The sequence below is a fragment of the Melozone crissalis genome, unplaced genomic scaffold (genome assembly GCF_028551555.1).
Source record: "Melozone crissalis strain CALT ecotype California unplaced genomic scaffold, PUWL_Pcris_2 ptg000114l_1, whole genome shotgun sequence".
Lineage (NCBI taxonomy): Eukaryota > Metazoa > Chordata > Aves > Passeriformes > Passerellidae > Melozone > Melozone crissalis.
Window position 1 is genome coordinate 4,824,153 of NW_026535891.1, and position 19,358 is coordinate 4,843,510.

Below are 19,358 nucleotides of genomic sequence, written 5' to 3' on the forward strand. Positions count from 1 at the left end.
CTGAGGTCCCCAGTGCCAGGAGAGTCAATGCATGAGGTGACCAAGGTCATGGGGTGGCCGTGGGGACAGGAGAGGGGGTTAAGGAACATGGGGACAATAAAGGGGGGACAGGGATTTGGGGAGGCATCATGGGACTGGTGAAGGTGTGGGGACATGGACAGGGTGCCAGGGGGCCCAGGACAGGAACTAGGGGAAAAGAACCATGCAGATGGGCCCTGGGTACAGAGACCATGGGACTGGTGGGGGTGACCTCTGCTGGCATGGGGTGGTCCTGGTATCACCATTCCCACACTGTCCATGGTGTCCCTGTGTCCTGCCTCAGCCTGAGGTTGCCTTGGAGCCACAGTTCCTGAGAGGTCCATGTCACTCTGGTGTCCTCACAGGAGAAATCTGGGGATGATGCCAAAATCTGAGCTCTGGGTTCTGCTGTACCGACAGAGTCACCCCCACTAAGCCCTGTCCCTTCTCCCTTCCAGCCCAGACCCTCGGCTTCGCTGGTGAGTCCTCAGGGGACGCCATGGCCCCACCCTGCTGTCCCCAGCCCAACACTGGTCCTGGCTAGCTGAGTTTCCCCTGTCACCTGCAGGCACCTAGACCACCCAGTTCCTGGTGGAGCCCCCCTGGATGCCAGCAGTGCTGTGGGATCCGGGTGACACTGACCTGCCAGGGTTCAGGGATTGCCAGTGCATCCATCTGGTACAAGGATGGGCAGCGTTCGGGGCAGCAGGGACACGACCACCTCACTGTCACTGAGAGTGGCACCTACACGTGTGACAGACCCGGCACTGGGCTCAGCCTCCCCATGAGAGTCTTAGATGGTGAGGTGGGTTGGGTCTCCCCAGCCTGGCACCTGTGGGGACCCCAAGGGCTCTGGGTGGTCTATGCTCCATGGGTCACCTCCTGTGTGACAAGAGCACATCCCCTGCATATGGGCACATCCCAAAGCATGCCAGTGTGGAGGGGCCCCTGTGTTGGAATTGGGGACCCCTAGTGTGCTGGCTGTGACCCACTAGGGCGGTCCCTATTGGGTAGTGCCTTCAGGACCCTCCAAGCCCTCCTGATGTGACAGGACCCACTTGTTCCCGAGACTGGCTGGGGCTGCAGGTGCCAGCACGGCCACTGCTGGAGGGGGACAGCGTGACACTGCGCTGCCGGGACCGGTGGAACAACCTGGTCACCTGGGTGTCCTTCTACCGTGAGGAGAAGCAGCTGGTGGAGCTCCGAAATGGAACAGAGCTGACCCTGTTCCCTCTGCAACTGCACCACAGTGGGCGCCGCCGCTGCAGAGGCTGGCTGAAAGACAGGGAGTGGGTGGTGTCCGCGCCAGTGACAGTGACAGTGCATGGTGAGAACCTCACAGCTTCCACCCCAACACCCCCACAGACCCTCCCCAAAGACTTGGGGTCACTGTCCCCACTGCCTCCAGTCTCCTGCCCTGAGCTCCTCCCTGTGCAGGTGCTGGAGGGTCCCCCTGAGTCATCCTTCAGCTCCCCCTGACTCTCAGCTACCTCAGAACCCCGAGCCCCTGGGGCCTCAAGCCCCCCTCCTGCACGTGTTCTGCCAGGACGGGCAGGTGGTGGGAGGCCCTGAGGGGTCCCTGCAGCTTCTGGTGCCCGCTGTGGTGGTCTCCACTCAGGGAATGACAGCTGCCAGGTGTGCTCCGAGGGTGGGGCCGTGCAGAAGAGCAGCACCAGCCACCCTGTCACAGTGCACAGTGAGTGTGGTGATCAGCACAGGGAGCTCCCACAGCCTCCTCGGGTCCCCTGCCTGGGCACCTCCATGTCCCCCAGTCACCTTTCTTGAGTCCTTCCACCACTCCCCTTGTCTCCTCACACATCCATGGCCTAACTCTGTCCCCAATATCCCCCATCACACTCATCCCCTCCCATCCCTATCCCCTCACACTGGCTGCCAGACCCTCCCTGTGGCTTTAGCCTTGTCTGTGTCCCCACAGTGCCCGTGGACAATGCCACCATCACCCCTGGTCTCCCCTGTCACACCAGGCGCATGCGGGTGACAACGTGACCCTGCGCTGGTCAGTGCAGGTGGGCTCAGCCCCTGTCACCTTCACCTGGCTGCACAATGGGCAGAAGGTGGCCCGGGGTCCCCTCCTGGGGCTCAGGGACATCGATGTGGGACATTCAGGCACCTACCAGTGTGTGGCCACCAACCAGCTGGGACAGGACGGGCAGCACGTGTTCCAGGAACCGAGCCCTGAGCTGGCCCTGGAGGTGACACCTGGCTCACCCCGGGTCACAGGTGGGGTCACACAGGGTCACCAAGGAGTGCCGGTCTCCTGGGCTATTGGGTGATCCTGTTGTGTCCCTCTCTGCTTCTTGCAGTGGCCGCAGGGATCAGTGGGGCCCTTTTGTTCCTACTCCTGCTCGTGGGTGTCATTGTGGCCTGGCATCGGTGGCACCGTGTGGGTGGGTGACAATGGGGGGACAGGGGTCTCAGGGAGCTGTAGAGGTCCCCAGAGTTGGGGAGCAATAGGGCAGCACCCACAGCCCCAGAATTGCGACCTTGCCTGGGGGTCCTGTAGGGTTTGGGGAAATGCTGGAGTGTCCTGCAGGGATGTTGGACCTTCCTTGTTCTGATGGCCAAAGTGGCCTTCAGGAGGCTATGGATTTTCGTGTCCCTGTCCCAAACCCCTCCTCTGCCGTGTTCCGCACACGAGGATGTCACAAAGGCCCTGTGGGGGTTCCAGAGCTTCCCCTTTTCCAGGGCAGTCAGGATCAGGCCATGACATAGGGTAGGGGTGTCAGCAACAAGAAAAGTTTGATGTCTGGAGACATTTTGAAACAACTGTGTGTGGCAGGGGTGGGTCAGGCCTTGCTGAGACAGGACCCCATCTGTCCATCAGTCTCTCAGCCATTGTACGCTGGGGACATTGTGATCCTCTGCTAAAGCCAGCTCCTGAGTGGCTGGGTGACCAGAAATGCCAGCTGGGGAGAGGGCCCTTGGTGACCCAAGTGGCTTAAAAGGCAGAGCATGAGGTGGCCAAGTCCCTGACCATGTGTCCTCTGGGAGTGTCTGTCCTATCCACACTGAAACCCAGGAGTTGTTAAGCATCTTGGTCTACGGGAGAAATATCTGCCAAGGAAAGTGGAATCAGAAGAACAAACTCAAAAAGCAATTTTATTTCAAAAATGATGGGGCATCCATGCAAAAGTGTAGGAAAAGGAATAAACATTATTTATGAGGAAATTTATAAAAAAGAACAGAACAAACAATACAAAAGCAGAACATTTCCTTCTTCTCAGTGCTCTTTGTTCATCTTTGGTGCAGTTAAAACTGTGGCCAGTAGGGGCGCTCAAGGGAGCACTCCTGGCCAGCAGGGGGCGCCCCGCTCCAGCTCCATCCCCTCAGGGGCCATGGCGGCCTCGGACAGGAGGGAGGAGGGGAAATCGCTCCTTTCGCAAACTCACGGGCACCAATCGCTCCCGGCACCACCACTGGCAGCGGGCAGAAGCCGCCAAGGCAGCAGGTTGGATCCCAGTGCCCAGTGACAGTGTAGCAGTGTCCCGGGGCCAGGCACATGCCCTGCACAACACCCATGACCAGTCTCCATGATCCGGAAGGGAACGAAGGCAGCGCCAATCCCCAGACAGGTCTCAGGTCCACAGCAGCTCCTCTGGCGGCTTTACAGCACAATTCCTGCTAACCCTCAGCCTTTCACTCCTTTTCCTCTTTCAGTCTGGGCACAGCAGCTCTGGGAATGTTGAATTCTTGTGGGATGTTGAGGAGCTCAGGGGAATGCAGAGCATGTTTGGAGTTCCTGCTCTTCCTGGGACACTGCTGGTCCCAACACAGAAGACACAGGGGGACAAGGAGGAGGAAGAAGAGAGCAGAGCCACAGCCCCGAGGGCTCTGCAGCAGTAGCTGGAGCACAGGGACAGCCCGGGATGGGAGCAATGCCTTGGGACAGCAAAATGGGGCACAACTGGAGCTGATTGGGTCAATGCCCCTGTTCTGCTCCGGGTGCTGCAGACCCTTAAGGAGGCGTTGTAATTAAGGCCAGGGTTCCTAAAGTTCAGCCATGCTCCTAAAGCATCCCTGTTCACAAACACATATCTCTGCTGTCTCTCCTGGGGATTTTGGGCTACACAAGGCAGCGCTGGATACAATTAGGGGGTCAGATGCTGCCAGCTCTGCCCACAATGGGCTTTTTAGGCTGCCCGGAAGGTTTTTGCTGGTGCTGGGGATGATTCAGTGCCCGTGCCATGTGGCTGCTGCTTCCCACTGGTTGGCCAGGAAGGCCGAGCTGGAGCAGCGGCTGAGGCGGGAGCGGCTGGAGCAAAGGGGGCCCATGGGAACAGCACCTGGACATTCAGATGGAGCCCGAGGCACAGGGAATTCCGCAGGATGCTCAGTTGAGGCCCACGGGGGCCCATATTGGGGCAACACTTGCCATTCCTGCTCCCCCGACATTTTGGGACAGAGCAGTGACACCCACCGGCTCCCAAACCCCTCAGGGCTCGGACACAGCCTCACAGGAGGTCCCAGGGTGATTCAGGTGTTCCCGGGCTCGTTCCCGACAAAGGGCAGCGCTCTGGGAGCAGTCGGCACATCCCGAAGGAGCAACCGGGACTGCTGGAGCCCGAGTGCTGTGGGCAAGGTCGGCGTGAGGGAGCCGGGCCCCGCTCAGCCGGCCCTGCCCCAGGAATGTCTCATCCTGCAGGAGCTCAGCAGCCTCTGCCAGTGCAGGCCCCGGGGCTGTCGGGGGGCGTGGCCGGAGGGGCCGGGGGCAGCGGGTGAGAGGGGCCGGGATGGAGGGGCTCGGCAGCCTCTGCCAGTGCCGGCCCCGGGGCTGTCGGGGGGCGTGGCCGGAGGGGCCGGGGGGCAGCGGGTGAGAGGGGCCGGGATGGAGGGACCGGGACCCCACTGGGGAGCCCCGAGCGTGGAGGGAGCGAAACGGAGGAGGGGAGACCCCAGAACAGGGGGGAGCAGAGACCCTGCAGTGGGGTCTGCGGAAAGGAGGGACGGCAATGGTGGTCCCGGACCACCGGGAAGGGGCCCAGCTGCCATCGTGCTGCGAGTGCCAAGACGGTCACAGGGCGTCCGAACTGACTGTGACAGTGTGTCCGAAGCCACTGTCGCAATGTGTCGGGACCAAGCGTTGCAAGGGTAAGGCCCTCACAGGTCTGGGAAGTGAAGCGGGCCAGGGGCGAGGAAGAGCCTTGTCTATTCCTGGTGCCCTTTGCAGGTTAGGAGGGCAGGGAAGGAGCAGTTTTGGGGACACCTGGAATCGAGACAGGACGCCTTCCCACAGCCCCACTACAGCCGTGGGGTAGAGCCCCTGCTTGACATTTCCATCCCTTTCTGTCTTGTCTAAAGACTGAGCCAGAACCCAAAAATACTTTCTGGGATGTTCTAAAGGGCTGCAGGTTTGAGACAGGAAGGAGGAGGAGGGTCCTGGTCAGATTGTTGAGCAGATGGTTGTTGTCTTTGCAGGATTTTTGGGTTTCTCCCAGTCCCTTGCCTAGAAGGATAAAGTGATCCATTGCTGCATTTCTGGACTGGTTCCCCCACAGCTGCCCTTGTAGGGGCAGTTTCCAGCCAGCCCTGCTCTGGAAACCATCACAGGCCCTCTCAGTGACACTGCTTGGGCTCCTTTTGGGTTTTGTGCTTCGTGCAGGGCTGAGCAAACCACAGACAGGCCTTTTTCCCCCACTGAATTCTCATCTTTGCAGCATGTGAAAACCATGTTCTCTCTCCTGTTAAAATTTTAGAAGTTTAAAAAGGACAATAGGAGACAAGGACCATAGAGCAAAGGTTGTTATGGGTGGGTGCATCTTGGCACTCAGCCAAGAGCACACTGTTCTCTTTGAGGATACCTCTTAGATACCTTTTCCCTTAGATCATCCTGTTGCATATTCATAGACACTTATGCATAGAAAACTTTTTCCCCAAGCTAATTTACATTCCAAGAATTGTTTAGCATGGCTCCTCCTTGGATCTGCCTTTTTAGAGCATTATTCCTTGGTTGTGCCTTTAGCCGTTTCTTATAATCATCTTCATTTCTGGGCCGTGGTCCACACTCTCTTCAGGCAGTGAGTGCTGATAGTTGGCATATCTGTAGCAGGCGTCCTCATCCTGTCTCCATCAGATGTTATCCCATGCAAGCAGACATTTTTTCACAAGCATCCTTATATCAGCTATTTCACAAAGCTTAATTAACAACAGACATAAAAACTATATCTTTGTAACAAAGTTACTTTAACATTACATATATAAATTCCATTTTATTATTTGTAAAATTCCAGTAATATAATATGTATTTAAAATACTTGGTGAGAGGGACAAAGTGATCAATTGCTGCATTTCTGGACTGGCTCCCCCTCAATGCCTCTGCAGGGGGGTTTCCAGTCAGCCCTGCTCTGAAAACCATCAAAGGCCCTCACAGAGACACTGCTTTGGGGCTCCCTTTGGGTTTTGTGCTTCTTGCAGAGCTGAGCAAACCATAGCCAGGCCTTTTTCCCCCACACAATTCTCACCTCTGCAGCAGCTCTAAGGCTGTAAGAATCAAAGCCAAGGGGGCAGGAGGGACCCTCAGGTGCTGGCTGCCCCCTGGGGCTGGGCAGAGCAGGGCTGGGCAATGGCCATCCCTGTGCAGTGGGGCTGGGCCATGGCTGGGCCCCACCCTTGGATGGCCACTGGCTTCAAGGAGCAGGAGTTTGGGAACTCCTTCCTGCTCAGGGGCTCCATTCCCCAGCTGCTCTTTCTGGCTCAGATCCTGCAGGGGACAAGCAAGAATGCAGAAGTCTGGACGCCCCAAGGGCTTCCATCCCCCAGGACAGGAACCCCTTGTCCAGCATGTGTCCCCCCTGGGACAGGATCTCCCCAGGACAGGAGCCCCCTGTATTTGCTCCCCACCAGGGCAGAACCCTCCTCCCATGTGACACTCAGCACAAACGGCCTCTTCCATCTGCTGCAGGAGAGAGAAAGTGAAAGTGTAGGCAGATGCAAAGCTGGACTCCTCCATCCTCCACAGCCTCCCCAGCCCTCCCTGCAGACCCCTCACCCTTGCATGCCCCACCCTGGGCTTCCCCCAACTCGTTCCCTACTCAGAAGCTCCCCAGGATCATCAAGGCATGAACTGGGAGGTTGTGAAATTGAGGGATAAAAGGAAGGAAATGGAAATGAAGAATGAGAAATGCCCCTGGAGGCTGTGGTGGCACAGACCCAGAGCACCTCTGAATCCCCTCTTGTTGCCCCCCCAAATCACGGGCAACCCATCAGGCAGCGCTAGCCCCTAAGTCTTCCCAAAATCTGAGGCACCCAGGGATGGAGCTGTGACCCACATGCATATCCCGTCACTGTCCATCCCTGGAAAACTCATTCCCCTGGGAAGCTGACAATGGGACCTCCATTCTTTCTGTCTCCCCTTCCCTGGGACCCCCATCCCAGGGCTGCCATTGCCCAGGAACTCCATGGCCCAGGATCCCATTCCCAAGGAATCCTCTCCCATTCATTCCATGCCCTGAAATCCCCCATTCTCCCGGGACCTTAATTCTCCCAGGTCCCCCCATTCCCCCTGCACCCATCTCTGGCACAAAAATCCCTTGATGAGGGATTTATTACTAATAAATTTATTACAATTAAAAAATTTTCTTATATACCCTTTTAAAGTTTTAAATGTACTTTACCTTTCTCCTAGTCTCATCTCAAAACAAAAAAGAAATAAATACATTCTGATAAATGCACTAATAATTAACCAACACTAAACCCACCACACTAAATATTACATTAACCAAAATATCTCAAATTAGCAAACCAAAACCATGACACCAAATACCTGAAGCACACCCTCCCCTGGGACTCCCATCCCTGAGTTCCCCCAGCCCTTTGGAACCACATTCCCACGGCACCCCCATCCCCTGTGACTCCCCCTCCTCACGACCCTAATTCCCCATGGACCCATTCCCTGGACCCTGATTCCCTGGACTCCCCATTCCCCTGGACAACCATCCCTGGCTCCCCAAACCCGCTGAGCCCCCCTGCTCCTGGGAAGCCCATGTCCCACCGACCCAGAGACAGCCTTGTCCCCAGCATGTCTCCACCCTACCCACAGCCTGTCCCCAGCTTGTGGCCACCCTGCCCCCACTAGGTGCCACCTATACATGGGGACGAGATGTGACCTCGCTTCCTTCCCCTTCATCCGAAGAGCCGCCAGCCAGGTGAGCAGTGGCCACAGCAGTGAGTGACAGCCAGTCTTGACACATGGCTGGGGGACACCGGGATGGCCGGGAAGGTGGTGCTGCTCCTGTGGGGTGAGTGCCCGGGGCACGGGCCGCACTGGTAGTACCCCGGGGATGGGCACTGGTGAGGCAGAGAGTGGTGAGGAGAGAGCACAGGGGAGCTGCAGGGTTCCCTGAGGTTCCCAATGCCAGAAGAGCCATAGCATGAAGTGACCAGGGTCATGGGGTGGCCTTGGGGACAGGAGAGGGGGTACAGGGCTGGAGGGATAGGAATGTGGGGAGAGGCATCCTGGGGCTGGAGCAGCTGTGGGGACAGGGACACAGGGACACAGGGATGCAGGGACAGGGAGAAGACGACAAACACAATGTGGATGGGCCATGGAGACTGAGGGCATGGGGCTGGCGGGGAGACCTGTGCTAGCACAGTGTCCCCATCAAGACATCTGTGCCACACCAATTTCCCCAGGGGGACAGTTCAGGGGTAGCCACCTTGACCCATTCCCCCGTGCTCCACTGTCCCCATGGTGCCACACTCACTGAGCCCTGTCCCTTCTCCCTACCAGCCCAGACCCTTGGCCTTGCTGGTGAGTCCTCAGGGTTTGCCATGGCCCCACCCTGCTGTCCCCAGCCCCATGCTGGACCTGGCAGGCTGGTGTCCCCTGTCACCCACAGGTGCCCAGACCACCCAGCTCCTGGTGGAGCCCCCCTGGAGTCTGGCGGTGCTGTGGGACCGGGTGACACTGACCTGCCAGGGCTCGGGGAACACTGGTGTCACCATCTGGTACAAGGATGGGCAGCACTGGAGGCAGGAGGCACACAGCCGCCTCACTGTCACTGAGAAAGGCAACTACACGCGTGAGAGACCCGGCACTGGGCTCAGCCCTCCTGTGAGAGTCCTGGGTGGTGAGGGCGGTTTGGGTGTCCCTATCCTGGCATCAGCAGTGACCCCGAGGTTCTGGGTGGACTCCGCTCCATTGGTCAACTCCTGTGTAACCAGAGCCTGTCCCCTGCTCTGGGGACCTGTCAGATGTAACAGGACTCCCATGTCCCGCAGCCCCATTGGTGCTGCAGGTGCCGGCGCGGGGGCTGCTGGAGGGGGACACGGTGACACTGCGCTGCCGGCGCTGGCGGGACAACCTGGTCAACTCAGTGTCCTTCTACCACGAGGAGAAGAAACTGCAAGAGCTCCACGATGGGACCGAGCTGTCCCCGTCCCCTCTGCAGCTGCAACACAGCGGCCGCTACAGCTGTGGGAGCATGGTGAAATCCAGGCTATCATGGGTATGGGACAAGTCGGAATCAGTGACAGTGACAGTGCACGGTGAACACCCCACAGCTGCCACTCCAACCTCCCCACAGCTGCCAGTCCAACAGCCCCACAGCCCCTCCCTATTTACTCAGGCTCACAAATCTCCCTTCACTCTCCTTTCCAGAGCTTTTCACGGTGCCGGTGTTGGAAGTTCACTCTGAGCCCACCAATGGGGCCCCTCTGACTCTCAGCTGCCTCACCACCCCCAGCCCCCTGCAGCTCCGAGCCCCCCTCCTGCACATGTTCTACCGGGACGGGCAGGTGGTGGGGGGCCCGCAGAGGTCCCTGCAGCTGCTGATGCCCGCGGTGGGGGTCTCCCACTTGGGGAATTACAGCTGCCAGGTGCACTCCAAGGGGGGTACCGTGCAGAAGAGCAGCGCCGGGCTCCGCGTCACGGTGCGCAGTGAGTGCGGGGATGGGCACAGGGAGCCCCCACAGCCTGCTTGGGTCCCCTGCCTGGGTACCTCCATTACTGCCCCGTTCCCCCCATTCCTCACTGGGTACCTTCACCCATCTCTGAGTCAACCCCACCCCTCTCTGCTGTTTCCCTGCAGTCCCCAAGTCCCACCATACCCTCTCTGGGTCTCCATACACGCACTGGGGTCCTCCCATCTTCTGCTCCACGTGTCCCATCATTAAACCCCCCATCCTTCCTTGGGATTCCTATCCAACACCCCCCCTCCCCACCCCAGCTCTGCACCTCCTCTCCTCTCCCTCACTGGGCTCTCCCTGCCCCTCCCTGACCTCCATCCAAGTCCCTCAATGTCCCCTGGTGTCACCCCATCCCGCAAGGGTTCCACTCTTGGGGGTGTCCCTGCCCGCGCAACCTTGTGCTGAGCTGCACGGTGGCCACAGGGACAGGTCACCTGTTCATTTCCTGGTACCCGGGAGGGCTCGGGGGCACCGCTTGGCACTGGCCCTGCCTGGAGCTGTACCACACTGGGGACTAGGACAGTGGCCACTACCAATGCGGAGACAGCATGGCTGAGAGTGTCTCCCTGAATGTCCCTGTCCTTTGTGAGTGGGACCCTCAGACTGGGGGTGACCTCAGCCACAGCACTCCCATCCCACCCTGCCAAGGTGCCAGCCCAGTCTGTGTCCCCACAGCGCCTGTGGACAATGCCACCATCACCCTCAGTCCCCTGTCACATCAAGTGCGTGCAGGTGACCCCATGACCCTGCGCTGCTCGGTGCAGGTGGGCGCAGCCCCTGTCACCTTCACCTGGCTGCACAATGGGCAGGAGGTGGCCCAGGGTCCCCTCCTGGAGCTTGGAGCGGTTGATGTGGGACATTCGGGCACTTACCAGTGCATGGCCACCAACCAGCTGGACAGACACCAGGCACACAGCCCTGAGCTGGCCCTGGAGGTGACAGAACGCACACCCTGTGTCACAGGTGAGATAACACGTGCTCACCAGGGAGTGCAGGAACCCTAGGGTGATGGGTGATCCTGATGTGTCCCCCTCTGTTTCTTGCAGTGGCCGCAGGGGTCGGTGGGGCCCTTTTGTTCCTGCTGCTGCTTGTGGGTTTCATTGTGGCCTGGCACCGGTGGCACCGCAGGGGTGGGTGACAGTGGGGGGACAGGGATCATGTAGAGAGGTGGGAAGGACGCCAGGGAAGGGGGGCCATAGGGAAGCACCCACAGCCCCTGACCTGGGAGAAGCTGAGCCCCCAATGACCATGGCTCAGAGACCTGGGGAGCTGTTGGAGGGTCATGCAGGGATGTTGGGGATTCTATCAGGGGTCCCCCTCCCTGTCAGGCTCGTGGTTCTGGGGGCTCAGGGTGTTGGTGCAAGTGGGGTGGGTCAGGGATACTGGGGCATCCTTGGGAGAATTGTGTGTCTGGTGGTGGTTCAGCATTGCCAAGGGTGGATGGAGGCCCGTGAGTCTCCAAAGTCACCCCTTCAGTTTTCCTTTGCAGATTCCAGGAATTACCAGGAAAGGTGAGTGCAGCCTCCAGCCATGATACACCTTTTATCCAAACCCCCAGCACTTCCCATTCCCTTCCCCACACCCCCTTATTCCTGCAGGGCCCCCCAAGACCCCCTGACACCCCAAGTGGAGGATCCTCAGGCGACGTACATGGAGCTGCAAAGGCAACCTTGGGAACCCAGTGGCATCTATGACAATCTACACCAAAAGTTGTGATGCTCTGGGAAGCGGGAGGCACTGGTTTACACTGGGGGTGCTCCCTCCATGCCTCCTGTGGTTGCCCATCCTTCCAAGGGAGGTGCTCATGGGTCAGGGGGAGGCTACACAGGGCACCCTCTGCTTCCCATTTCCTCTCCCAGTACCCCCAAGGGCTCCCCCATCCCTTTTCTGGCTCCTGCAGGGGCTCCCCAGCCCCATCCAAGTGCCCAAGTACCCTCAGGGACTGCCCCATTCTCTCCCCACAGTGCTTGCAGTACACCAAGGGCTTCCCCATTCCCCCTCCCACTACCCCTGTCCCATCCTGCTGTAAAAGGGGGAGTCGGGGAAGATTCTTGCTGAAAGGTTTCTCAGATGAAAATGAAGCACAAACATGGCAATATTATATCTGAGAACTGTTTATTAATAAAGGAGGGTAAGGGTTATTATCGAAGGGGGAGAGAAGAGAGTAGAAAGGGAAAAGGATAGAGGGAGAACCAGAAGACAGGACAGTGTTACTGCAAGGAGCCCGGGCGCTCTGTGGGCATCAGCTGGGCAGATGGAGTGTGTGTGCTGCAAGCCAGGGCGAGCCCACATGGCTTTTGTGAGTGGCTGGGCGTGATTTCCAAGGACGGCACCTGTGTGTCTCTGGCATGGGCGAGCGATGCCTGCAGGCTGGCTGCTGTGGGCTGGCTGCGGGCTGGTGCTGCGGCACTGGTGGCTCTGGGCTGGCTGCCGCGTGCCGGAGCTGCGGTGGGCAGGTGCAGCAGGCTCGGTGCTGTGGGCAGCATGGGAAACGCGGCAGAGGCGGCGGGTGGGTACAGGCAGCATCTGCTCCATCGGGGCAGCAATGAAGGAACGTCCAGGACAAGAAGGAATGAGCTGCCTCGGGAAAGCAGCAAAGCAGGGAAGAATGAGTACGGACAGGGAAGAAGGACCACCGGGAGGAAAATGCGAGTGGGAGTAGTATCGGTGATATTTTTGCCCAACGTCTGGGAGGAATGATGCATCTGACTTCATCTTATCAGAAGGCTAATAATTACTTTATTTTACTATATTATTCCATATTATATTACATTACAGCTAGACTGGATCTGCCCAGAACTCAACTGCAGTCCACTGCACACAATCTCATGACTGTCAGCCAACAGTCCCAACACACACACACACACCTGGATTCAACTGGTCAGTGAATCAAAACTCTCACGCCAGAATCCAATTACTAATTCCCTTCAGGTAAACAATCTTCCACAATTCATTGTACTTGTCAACAACACAGGAGCAGTAAATGAGATAAGAATTGTTTGGATCATTCTTTGCTTCTCTCACTGCTTCTCCCAGGTTCAGAGAATGTCAGTCCCACAGGGGAGGAGCGCAAAACTGGCCCTCCAAGCGAGCCCCTGATCCCTGCAAGAAACCCAAAGCAAAATGCTCCTGTTGTGTCACAGTCTGCTGCTTTTATTTGCAAAGGCTCCTCTCACAGCCCGATTTCCCTGGCACTTTTCCCCAGACATTTTTCCCAGGCATCTGTCCCACCCACCAGTGGGTGTAACTCACAGCCCAATCACTGAAGCTTTCTCTCCCCTGATTCTCTGTTGTGTGAAGCCTCGCCAGGGACAGGGTTGCCAGCACGTGTACAACCCACAGAGTCATTTTTCACCTCATGTGTAACATATGTTGAGACATAAATCCAAATCAGATTTGATCCTCTTATCCCCCATGTGCTTAGTAGCTCTGCAATCCCCCTTCCATTGCTCCCACTAAGGTGGCTTACTGGTACCCATCCCAGTTCTAAGGGGGCCAAAGGACGTGGTTCCCTGTTCCTAGGAGAAAAATGTAGCTCTTTGGTTAAACTGGCTGAAATGGTGTTTCTTTGTCAGCTCTTTCAAGGAAGCTGAACAAAGTAGGAACCTCCCTTGGGATGGAAAATACCACCCCCTTCTCTCTGAAGTAGTATGAAATTACAGGGCTTTAAGGTAAAGATGTGGGAACACGAATAACAGTTCTTCACTGGTATATATTGACAGAAACAAGTTAATGGAAGTTGACTTTTGCTGGATATTATATGAATTGATATTACATTACTGATTTTACTGTTGATTAAATATTGCGATGTTGTTCAGATAGTGAAAAGTATTTTGGAGTGGTTGATGTTGTTGTTGTGGCCATCCAAGGGTGGGGCCCAGCCATGGCCCAGCCCCACTGCACAGGGATGGCCATTGCCCAGCCCTGCTCTGGCCAGCCCCAGGTGGCAGCCAGGACTTGAATGTCCTCCCTGCCCCCTTGGCTTTGATTCTGGCAGCTTTAGCGCTGCTGCAGAGGTGAGAATCCTGTGGGGGGAAAAAGGCCTGGCTGTGGTTTGCTCAGCTCTGCAAGAAGCACAAAACCCAAAGGGAGCCCAAGCAGTGGCTCTGAGAGGGGCCTCTGATGGTTTTCAGAGCAGGGCTGGCTGGAAAGTGCCCCCTGCAGGGGCAGCTGTGTGAGAACCAGTCCTGAAATGCAGCAATTGATCATTTTGTCCCTTGCAGCAAGGGTCTGAGGCAGCCCCAAAAACCTTGCATATCCCGCAACAATCTGCTCAACAACCTGACCAGGTCCCTCCTCCTTCCTGCCTCAAACCTGCAGCCCTTTAGAATGGCCTGGGACGAGTGTTCGGCTTTTGGCTGTGGCTGCCAGACAGGAGGGAAAAGTGTGGAAATATGGAGCTGTGGCTCTGCCCCAGAGCTGTGGTACGGCTGTGGGGAGTGATCCTGTGTGGATTCCACGTATCCCCAAAGCTCAATCCCTGCCCTCCTCACCTGACTGAAAGGCTGAGGGTTGGCAGGAATTGTGGTGTCAAGACACCAGAGGTGCTGCTGTGGACCCAAGATGCGCCTGAGATCAGGCGCTGCCATCCTTCTTTTTGAGATCATGGAGAGTGCTCACGAGTGTTGTGCAGGGTGTGTGCCTGGCCCCGGGACACTGCTACGCTGCCACTGGGCACTGGGATCCAACCTGCTGCCTTGGCAGCTTCTGCCGGTGGTGGTGCCGGGAGCGATTGGTGCCCGTGAGTTTGCAAAAGGAGCGATTTCCCCTCCTCCCTCCTGTCCGAGGCCGCCATGGCCCCTGCGGGGATGGAGCTGGGCCCGGAGTGCTCCCTGCAGCGCCCCCTGCTGGCCGCGGATATAACTGCCACAAAAACCAACAGCTCTGAGCGGGAGGGAAAGTTCTGGGTTTGTGTTTTTTGTTCTGTTCTGGTTTATCAATTTCCCAGGAAAGAGCTGTTATTCCTTTTCCTACACTTTGGCCTGGAAGCTAGACCATCTTTGAAAATAAAAAAAATTTCTGAGATGGGTTTCTTTCCATTCCAGGAGATTTCCCCAGTTTCCTTGGCAGATATTTCTCATTTAAATGAGTTGCCAACTCCCGGGTTCCAGCGTGGAGGGGACAGGCACCCCATGAGCAGATAGGGTCAGGGATGTGGCCACCTCATGCTCTGCCTTTTAAGCCAGTTGGGTCACCAAGGGTCCTCTCCCCAAGTGGCACTTCTGGTCATCCAGCCACTCAGGAGCTGGCTTTGTCAAAGCGCCACACTTTCCCCAGTGTGCCACGGCTGACAGATGATGGACAGACGGGGCCCTGTCTCACCAAAAGCAAGGTCTGACACACCCCTACCACACTCAGCTGTTCCAAAATGTCTCCAGACTTCAAATTTTTCCTGTCTCTGACACCTGTGCCATGGCCTGATTCTGACTGCCCTGGGAAAGGGGGAGGCTCAGGAACCTCCTCAGGGCCTTTGTCAGATCTTCGTGTGGGGAACGTGGCAGAAGAGGGGGTTGGGAAAGGGGACAAGAGAATCCAGACCCTCCTGAAGGCCACTTTGGCTATCAGAGCAAGGAAGGTCCAGGGCTCTGCCAGATTCCTCTGGAGGAGGAAATGTGATGGTGGGGGGAAGTGTTCGGGGATTGTTCTTTGTCTGTGGCTGTGTCGGAGGGGACCACACGAAGGATGGAGGGAGACATGAGCCAGGAATGGGGGGACCTTAGGAGCAACCTGGGACAGCGATGGCAGGACGCAGAAAATGCACCAGGGAAGGATGAGGGTACCCATGTACGGGCTGGGGGTCCCGGGGAGAGACCTGAGAAAGGATGGTGGGAGCCAGGGAGGGATCTGGAAAAGGTTGGGTGCCCCAGAGCAGGCGTCAGGGAGGTCTGGGGGGTGCCAGGCAGTGTGGGGGACCTGAGCCATCTGTGGGGACTCCCCGTGCCCATCCCCGCACTGACTGCACACCGTGACGCGGAGCCGATTGCTGCTCTTCTGCACAGCCCCACCCTGGGAGTGCACCTCACAGGCATAATTCCCTGAGTGGGAGACCCTCACAGCAGGCACCAGCAGCGGCGGGGACCCCTGTGGGCCCCCCACCACCTGCCCGTCCCGGTAGAACACGTGCAAGAGGGGGGCTTGGGGCCGCAGGGGGCTGGCGGTGCTGAGGCAGCTGTGATTCAGGGGGTACCCCACAGTAAGCTCGCGGGGACCCTCCAGCACCGGCACTGAGAAGAGCTCAGGGCAGGAGAGGAGAGGTGAGGACTGTGAGTCTGAGTGCACTGGGAATGGGCTTTGGGTTTGTCAAGTTATTGGAGTTCCAGCCGTGTGGGTTCTCACCATGCACTGTCACTGTCACTGCTGCTGACCGTGACTGCCAGGACCCCACCAAGCCCTCACGACTGTAGCGACCGCCGTGGTGCATCTGCAGAGGTGAAAGGGACAGCTCAGTCCCCTTGCAGGACCCCCTGAGATCCTTCTCCTCCTGGTAAAATCGCACCCTGGTGAGATGGTTGTCCTGCCGGCACCAGCAGCGCAGTGTCAAGGTGTCTCCCTCCAGCAGTACCTGCGCTGGCACCTGCAGCACCAGTGGGTCTATGGGAAAGGAAGGTCACATCTCACTGATGAGACTGGTCTGAGGTGGGTGCCCAAAGCACCGGGGACATGTGGGTGCTCTGGGGTGCTCTGGGATGCACTGGGATGTCCCTGTGTGCAGGGCACAGGCTCTTGTCACACAAGGGGTGTGAGGCCATCCACAGAATGGAGCCCACCCTTACCGCTCTGGGGCCCCCATGATTATTAAAGGTCTCCCCTCACCATCTAAGATTGTCAAGGGGGGGCTGCGCCTAGTGCCGGGTCTGTCATATGTGTAGGTGCCACTCTCGGTGACACTGAGGCGGTCCTGTCCCTCCTGCCACCAATGCTGCCTGTCCTTGTACCAGATGGTGGCACCTGCAGTCCCCAAGCCCTGGCAGGTCAGTGTCGCCCGGTCCCACAGCACCGCCGGCCTCCAGGAGGGCTCCATGAGGATCTGGGTGGTCTGGGAAGCTGTGGGTGACAGGGGACACCAGCCTGCCAGGGCCAGTGTGGGGCTGGGCACAGCAGGGTGGGGCCATGGCATCCCCCGAGGACTCACCAGTAACGCCGAGGGTCTGGGCTGGAAGGGAGAAGGGACAGGGCTGGGTGGGGGTGTCACCATGGGGACAGAGGCACATGGGGTACAGGATGTGGTGGCTGTCTCCGAACTGTCCCCATGGGGACAGATGCTCTTGTGGGAAAATGTGTGGGTGGTCCCCAAAAGTCTGGACAGGCACGGGGACATGTCTGTGTCACAGCCACACGTGTATCACATTCATGTGGCACAGACACCTTGGGAACAGGGACACCGAGGCCACCCCAGGTTGAGGCAGAACATGGGGACACTGAGAACACCCCGGGCACGAGGACACCAAGGAGACAGCCCATGCTGGCCCACGTCACCCCCACGTGCTCATGATCCCATCCCCGTGATCTCATCCCCATGGGCACATCCTAACTGTTCTTGTCCCTGCATCCCAGTTCCCTTGTCCCTATCCCCGGAGCTACCTGAGCCCAAAGGTGCCAGTCCCCACATTCCTGTTCCCACATCCCCATCCCCATCCTCAAATTCCTGCCCCTCTTCCTGTCCCCAAAGCCACTCTACATCCCCAGTCCTGCCCAGGTCCACTGTGGGTAACATGGACTGGCACTGCTGGCATTGGGGAACTCAGGGGACCCCACACCCCTCCTGTGCCCCCTTCCCTCCCCATCCCTGGCGTGTCAGGTCCATGCCTGGGGCACTCACCCCACAGGAGCAGTGCCACCTTCCCGGCCATCTCAGTGTCTCCAGCCATGTGCACTGGCTGTCAGTCGCTGCTGTGGCCGCTGCTTCCCTGGCTGGCAGCTCTTCGGATGAAGGGGAAGAAAGTGAGGTCACGTCCTCCCCCACGTGTAGGTGGCCCTTGGTGGGGGCAGGGTGGCCACAAGCTGGGCACAGGCTGTGGGCAAGGATGCATAATCTGGGGACATGGTGGGGGTTGGTGTTGCCAGGAGTAGGGGAGTCAGGGGATGTGGGGAACCAAGGATGGGTGTCCAGGAGAATGGGGGTCCAGGGGAACTGGGGTCTCCATGCCTGGGGGGATTCAGGGATGGGGGTGATGTGGGAACATGGTCCTTTAGAAATTTGGGGTCATGGTATGTGGGTGTCAGGGTTGGGGGTGCAGGGGAAAAAAGGGGACCCTTGGGAATAGGGGTTCTGGGGGAAGAAGCAACCCACGGGATGGGATCAAGGCAAAGGTGGTGCTGGGCACTGGCAGTCTGGGGATGGGGGTCCCCAGGAAGCGGAAACCAAGGCAATGGGGGTCCCATGGTTGGGTTGCCAGGGGAATGGGCGTGCCAGAGATGAGCAGTGGCTGGATGGGCACAGGGGTCACAGCTCCTGCCCTGGGCGCTTCAGATTTTAGGGTGACCTACAGCCTAGCAAAGACAACCTGGGGTGCTCTTTTCCTGTGCAGGCATCACTTGGGGGTTCCTGGATAGCTCTGCCTCTGTGCCCTCCACTGCCCTTGAATTTTTCCTCTCTTTATTTCTCTTATTTCCTTATTTTCCTCACTTTTGTGGCAGGGGCCCTCACCCCCAGTTCCTGGCTCAGCAATCCCAGGGAGCACCTGAGCAGGGAGTGGGTTGCAGGGAGACAGAGGAGGGGAAAACTTTGGTGAAGGGTGTGCTTGGAAGGGTGGGGAGGCTGTGGGTGATGGAGGTGTTGGGCTGTGCCGTCTCAACAGTTTCACTTTCTTTTCCTTGGAAAAGAGGGAAGTGGCCATTTGTGCTGAGAGTCAGATGGGAAAGGGAGGGGGTTCTGTTCTGGCGGGGGCACATCCAGGAGGGTCTTGTCCTAGGAGGATCCTGTCCCAGGGGGTGACACATCCTGGCATGGGGGGTCCTGTCGCAGGGGGTGGCAGTTCCAGAAATGTCTCTGCACATTCCTGGCCGGGTGCATGTTCCAGGGGTGGCACATCCTGGGGACCCCTGTCAATGCAAGGGTGGGGCCCAGCCATGGCCCAGCCCCACTGCACAGGGATGGCCATTGCCCAGCCCTGCTCTGGCCAGACCCAGGGGGCAGCCAGCACCTGAGAGTCCCCCCTGCCCCCTTGGCTTTCATTCTGGCATCTTTAGAGCTGCTGCAGAGGTGAGAATTCTGTGGGTGGAAACAGGCCTGGCTGCAGTTTGCTCAGCTCTGCAAGAAGCACAAAACCCAAAGGGAGCTCGAACAGTGTCTCTGTGAGGGCCTTTGATGGTTTTCAGAGCAGGGCTGGCTGGAAACTCCCCATGCAAGGGCAGCTGTGGAGGAACCAGTCTGCAAATGTGGCAATTGGTCATTTTGTCCCTGTCCCCAAGGGACT